The 7,127-nt window shown below is 29.6% G+C and overlaps 1 long non-coding RNA gene across 1 annotated transcript; it reads left to right on the top strand.

Moving 5' to 3' along the window:
- The first annotated feature begins 1,129 nt into the window (after nucleotides 1–1,129).
- On the top strand, nucleotides 1,130–6,113 carry LOC124891191. Its single transcript, XR_007049574.1, has 4 exons — nucleotides 1,130–1,356; nucleotides 1,977–2,088; nucleotides 3,455–3,603; nucleotides 3,797–6,113. It is a non-coding gene; the product is annotated as an uncharacterized LOC124891191 (long non-coding RNA).
- Nucleotides 6,114–7,127: the final 1,014 nt, after the last annotated feature.

Here is a 7,127-nt window from a genome sequence, read left to right as displayed (position 1 = left end):
ATTTTAATATCTGAGACTAATAAACTTGGAAACTGAGACATGAATAATACAATCCTAAATAGAGCTGAATAACTGAAAATGTAAATGACTAACTTGAAGGATGAAACTCAAAGTAATATAAGTAAATCTTCTAAAAATATGTTCATAAAGAAAAAATTGAATGACTAAAGTCTGAACAAAATTTTAAAATAATGATCTATTAAAACTCTCTTTGAACTGGTGGCCTTGGTCAATATGATATATTATAAAGATCTCTAGCAAATTTTCATGCACATATACCTGAAAATTGTAAATCAAAAAGTATGTAAATCATGAATAATCTAACAAGTCATGAAATGGGTTTCTCAATAACTTTAAGTAAATTCATAAACTTTGCCTGAAAATGTAATGAAAATCAAATCAAGGGAAAGAATTCAAACTCATAGAGTTCTTACTAAAAATCATAGGACTTTCAAAGAATATCATCAAAAATTGAAGAATTTAAATTACGAATTTCAACTCCTAAAAAACCTAACATGATTCATGGCTTAAACTAAAAATATAACTTGGATTTTGGGAAGAACGACTTTCCACACGAAAGGAATCACTTTACATACCTGAGGAATCGAAAAACTTGATGAAGATTTAATGGGATCTTGCTTAAAATCCTAAGCTTTGATTTTTCTTGAAAATTTAGCCTTAGAGTTGGGAGAGAAGAAGAGGAAATAACTCAAGGAATTATCACTTATATGGGGCTAAATAGGTTTAGAATAATTAGATCAAGAGGTTATTTTGGATATAAAGACCACAATGCCCCTAATATTAATTAAAAACTGAAAAAAATTTCACGAGATATTACACTAAACACTTGAATATCGAATTCTAAATCTATCTACATATAATAGGAGAGGCAAAAATGCCACATGTCAGCACCACAAAAATCTTTATTTATAATAATTAAATAAAATTATCAATTAACAATTAAAAAATTTAAAAATAATTAATTATTTGAAAATAAATGATCCGTTCTAAAAATAAAACTGTCAATTTAAAAATTACTCCCACAGATTCACAATCGATAAAGTGTTAGATATTCGTTTAAAGGAAGTTTCTCTTCCTCTTATCTGGCAAAGAAAAACTCTCCGTTGAATTCTCAAAAGATGAATTTTTTTTCCACAATTTCTTTTTCGGTCGCCAGAAATTCGGGTTTTCCACAAAGAACTAGTCCAATTTCATATTCTTTTTATAGAAAAACAGAATTAGCTTTTGTAGGGAATAGAAATTGGGAAGAAATAGACAAGCAATTCATGCATTATGGTTAATGCTCCGCCGCGCTGATTTGTAAGAATTCTTGGGAATAGAAATTGGAAAAAATGGGTAATCTATTCATATGAATGACCAATTCTCTGCCGCACTGATTTATCTGAATTCTTACCCAGTTCTAAGCAAGTATCATTTGTCATCGTTTTCTTTGTATGATTACTTTAAACTTATTTTTATCCTTATTTTTTATTTTTTTTTCAATTCTAATTTGAATTAGTATTTTAAACTATGGATATAAATTGTAAGACGAGTCTGAGAGGAATCTGGGTGAAAATTTTTTAATTTAATTTCTTATTTTGATCCAATACAATTTTGTTGTTATGAAATTGATGGAGTTTAAACAGGAACTAAGCTTATATATAGATTTATTTCTATTATTTGCACCCAATTTCAACTATATATAGATTTATATATGTATCGTCAAATAACTTTTATCCTCCTGAGTTCATACATGTATGTATTTTACAAGTTGAGGTCAAAGATATAAGTGTAGTACTGAATTCAGAGTCAAATATCAACACACTCTTAAGTATAAAGTACCGACCTATTTACCAACTACTGCTCTCTCCTTGTCTTAAACTTTTTATTTTCATTGTGACTAATTTGTTCAACTTATGTGACCTCTAGGAATTAGTCATCCGTCTATATTTACTTGAAAATAATTTTTATTTCAGTTATTAGGTAAAACTAGACGATTTTGCTTTGCGTACATAGGATGCGGAGAAGTTCATACTGCAAGTTCACATTATGCATCAGCCTTTTGTGACACGCAATGCATTCAGAAAGGTATGTCCAACAAGTAACCCTACTCTACTGCTACTACTCTCCCTACTCTACTGCTACTACTCTCTCTACTATCTGCGACTATACAGCTTAATAAGACCTATTTCAAAAAATTGGTACTACTCTCTCTACTATGTGCGACTATACAACTTAATAAGACCTATTTCAAAAAATTTCTGTTGTTTTATAAACCAAATCCTTATATTATGAATTAGGTTAAAGTCTTTTTTATGAGTTCTCTTGATTACCCTACAATTTTGATAGTGTGGTTGAATTGATATTTTACTGTCTTTTTGTTTTCTTTTCAAAAATGGATATTGCAAATCGATTTTATAATTTATGTTTTGCTCCTATCAGGTTTCCAATGTAATTCTTTTACCTTTTTGCTATCTAAAAGAACTTAATTATAACAATAATATCGAGCAATCTTCAATTGACTTCTTGATTGACAAAGTGGAGTTGTACAAAAAGCCTATATTTTCTATCTCTTACAAAATATGTAAAATGGAAATCAGGTAAAATTGTTCAAGAATTCTACTGAAGATTACTGAAACTTTCTCTATTGAAGGTAAATTCATATTCATAAAAAGAGTGTACACTGAAAAGTAAAATATTACTAACAACTACGTTTTCGGCAGCAACTCTAATTCATAATATGTTTTGTTATATTTATTCATTTCTGTTGGTGCTGCTGCAGGCTAATGCTAAAATTCTTTATCTTAATTTTTCAAAGGACCATTTGATTTCTTTGAATTTCTTGGATTTTTGATAATAGAATGATTAATTATTGATCTGTGAAAGTGAGCTGATACTTTTGAAATTTGAAACTAAAAATAGTTGACTGCCTAAATAATGAAATTTTCATCAATATTGAATAAAAATATTCAAAAAGATTTTCTCATGATTTTTCTGTACTTACATAATTAAGTTGTTGTTGAGTTATTGATTTGGTAAGAAGAGTTTTAACAACTTTAGAAAAATATTGATGGTATCTGCAGGAATGGCTTATCAGTGTATATTTTTTTCTTTTCATAAAGTAGTTATTTTAAGAGTCATCCATCAAGAAGTTAATATTTTTAGGTTATATGATTTATCTTATAGTTATGAGACCATGTGTGAAATTTTAATAATTATGTGAGTATGTTCAAGGTCTTCAAGTTAGCATCATTTCATAGTCGATTGTTTGAGTTTATTACAATTTTCAATTGAATGAGCAAACACCATTATATTTCTTCCGTGATGTCTTTCACTGGTTGCATTGAAGAGTTCAATAAAACTTCTAAATATTGAAGTTGTATATCATCATATTATATATATTATAGTATTTGATTTTAGAGTTTATCATATGCTTATGTCTTCGTATTTTCAGGTTCAAAGAAAAGCATACTCATTCTTTACTGATGGATTATTCTTCATTCATCATCAATAGAATGAATTATGGGTGCCAATATTTTGTATACTAGCTGGCGTATTAAAAAGAATCATCCAACTGGAAAGAGTGAACATTTTCTAAACTAAGTAAGATTTAATGGTCCTTTGATGGTGATAATTCTTTACAATTTATTTGTCAATGCAACATAATAAGACCTCACTAATAGGTACTCTTCCTAAGAGTACCTATGTGCTTCCGACCCATGATGCATTTACTCTTCCAACAAGAATGTCCAGCTTAAATTTAATTAGAATCTCAAAGTTTCTTCACATATTTCAGAGGGGGTATTCTAATATCAATCCAGTGAATTGACAAAAAGAAGCTATCAATGAAGATGATTGACCTGTTAAACAACAACATATTCGGCAATATTTCAGAAGTGAGGTCAGGACTAGTGAAAAGTTACAACACAAAATAAACTTAATGTTATTTTCAATTTCTTTATTATATTTTATGAAGAGCTTTGCTAATTTCATTCTGATTGTGTCATATAAGCTTCACTAAAGTTGCTATATTTTCATTCCAATTTGAATTTAAACCCACGACGTTAGAATATGGTTTGTTGACTATCATATTTTAGCGGTTGGTCTTAAATTCTTTCAACACAGCTATGGTGGCAAACTTGAAGAATGGTTTTCTCAGATTTATTTAATTGGGAGAATTAAGTGCAGAAAAAGGTAATTATCAATTGTGTATTGTTAAAATTTGCGTAATGCGCAAAGAGATGCTTTTGCTTTCTCACATGTATGTATTGCACCCATGTTTTGCTTTCATGTTGGATCTGCCAATCATTATGAAGAATTATTCGTAGATCTTGATGGTGTGTCTAGAATTTCAAATTTTCAAAATGGTTATCATTTTTCAAAATGGTAAGGCTGCTTACAATAGACCCTTTTGGTGAGACCCTATGCATAGCGAGAACTTTATAACAGTGGATTTTCCTTTTAAAAGCTTATTTTCAGCTGATTATAATGAGCAATAATAATGATAATGATTAGGAAATAAGTACTTGAAGTTATTGGAACTAAAGCACAAGTGCAGGCCAAAACGAATGAAGTGGAGATGGTCAAATGCTCTATGCCAGTGTTGTGGATTTACAGGGGAGAAGATGGAGCCATTACATCGATAGCTAGGGAGAGAAACTAAGGCAATGGATTGGTAGAGGAGTAAATAGTGACGTTCTTCTCTATTGGTGTCATAAAATAAAAACCAAGGTAAATTTATAAAATCAATTATGAAAAATAATATTTAGCATTTAAGCTATGATTAATTTTCTTTTAAAGTATTTTTTTTACAAATATGCAGACGTATATTGAATTTATACTTAGCAGAATGGAAAAAAGAACTTTGTCTATTATGACAATAATTGCAAAAAAAAAAAAAACGAGAGCATTAACAATTTTAATTTACTTTCCCTATATTAGTAATACAAAACTTGGTTTGTAATTTATCTGTTAAGCTTGAATTTTTCTTTATATTTATTTCTTCAATAGTGATGCAGGTTTGACGAAATTAAAATATGAAAGTAAAATGTTACATTAGCCGCGCATCGCGCGGGTATGTATACTAGTTACTACTAAGATTGGAGTTCAATCACCGAGCAAAGCAAAGCGCTCAACATTTTTTGTGCCTCAGGGCTTAACTGTGCCTTTGACAATACATCTTGAATCAATTTTGGTTACAAGTTGAGCATGCACCTACATATAGATTATTCCATATTAGACATGGCTTTATTTATTTTTGGAGCGATTAAAGTGATTGCTTCTTTAATTTGTCTGTTAAGTTGTATATACAAAAATTGTTACCATCATGTGGCAAAGCACTGTGTGCCTCAATACTTGAGCAAACTATGACCTATTTATACCTATATCAAGAGTTTTGTTTCTCTTTTTATGGTGTTGAAAACTGAATTTAAAAGATGATAAGGGTAAAATATTTTGAGCCACTTTACTTCATGGCATTTTACCTAAAATACTGCAGGCAGAGGATACTTTAAGTGCCTTTATACTCAAATCTTAACATCGAATACTTCCTGAAATTGTTACTATATCTTTATATACACTTGTATTATTTTTCATATTTCACTTCAGTACTTACAAGAAACAATGACAAGGAAACCCAGAGAAATATGATGAGGCATTCTCACAGGTGAAAAGGCGCAACAATATCATCATCATTTCTAAATTCAAAGGTTTGTTGTGATATTCTAAAAATGTCACATCTTTGGAATAAAGAAGATCTGATGGGTAGTTGCTATATTAGATGTTAGAGTAAAGAAGATCGAGGGTGGTAGTGATGAATATGGAAAAGAAGAGTTCCGTCCTTGACTTTCGACCACAAGAATGTAAAAATTTTCTTATGCCGACTTTTGAAGTTTGTGTTTCAAGGTCTGATGATTCTATTTTGAGAATAATAGGCTATGCTACCCTATCAAATTATCGGTCAAAGGTACAGGAGAAAGCACAGAGAGAGTTGAAAGGTTTTCTTATTGATGTCATAGTAAGAGATCTTTTGAAAACTATGTCTTTTGCGAATGTAGTAAATCAAAAAAAATTCAGGTAAATGCAAATGTTGGTTTTTAAAGTACTGTCAGTTCAAGGAGTTAATTTTTTTTTCCTCATTTCACTGAGTTAAATCTTATTCTTCTTTCATAGAGTTATTTTTCTTGTCCATTTAGAGATTAATTTTCCTCAGAGTAAAGATTTTAAGCTCTTTTGAATGCTACTTTTGCTTTGTCAGATTACAATAAGCAAAGTAGATGGTAAGATACATGTTAAATCTCCCTTTTTATAACATTTCTCAATAAAAAGAAAAAAAAATTCAACAAGGAACATATTTTACAAAAAAATATTGGTCATTATTCCAAACCCTAAACATGGCTAACACAAACCATTCAAGTTTTGCTCATCTAAGGACTAAGTGGTTGTGTATTGTGTTTTGTTTTGTAGGGTTCAGAATATTGGTGAAGGACGATGTTGAAAAGGTTTCTCATTCCCTTCTTGCTACCAACTCAGAAAAGACAAATGATGTTGGTGTTGAAAAAAGCTGGTATTTAATACAAATCTTGGAGAAAATGTATTCAATTTTTTTGTGGTTCAACTTCTTTAATTTTATCACGATGCTATGTTCATGTTATTTCTTAATATTTTGCATTATATTCAAGATGATAAAATTCAAAAGATGATATTGTTATAATTGTCTCTCCACTCTTCTTTTTCTTTTGTGAGATAATCCGCGCATCGCGCAAGTACATATACTAGTGGATATCTAAAACACATGATTCTGATACTAGAGAAACACAGAATTTGTTAACGCATTTGTAACACATTAATGACTTGACAGGAAGCAATGAAAATATTTCAAATATTTCTTCAGAAATTCCTGATACCATTTGTAGGGGGGTGCGCGGATTTAGTAGATCTAATAGATTTATTAGGTTTGTAGTGAATCTATTTTTATTTGTGTGTGGATTTTTCTTAAATTTTGTTTCAATATCTTTTAATAATTTACTTTTTTGGTAAGATATATTCATTAATTATTTTATCCTGTAGTAATTGCAGAATTACAAATTTCTGTATAATAATTTATCCTATCTGTGCTGTAATGTATA

The sequence above is a fragment of the Capsicum annuum genome, chromosome 1 (genome assembly GCF_002878395.1).
Source record: "Capsicum annuum cultivar UCD-10X-F1 chromosome 1, UCD10Xv1.1, whole genome shotgun sequence".
In the NCBI taxonomy this organism is placed as follows: domain Eukaryota; kingdom Viridiplantae; phylum Streptophyta; class Magnoliopsida; order Solanales; family Solanaceae; genus Capsicum; species Capsicum annuum.
The sequence above is the reverse complement of the archived record's forward strand: the minus strand, read 5'-3'. Positions and strand labels throughout refer to the sequence as shown.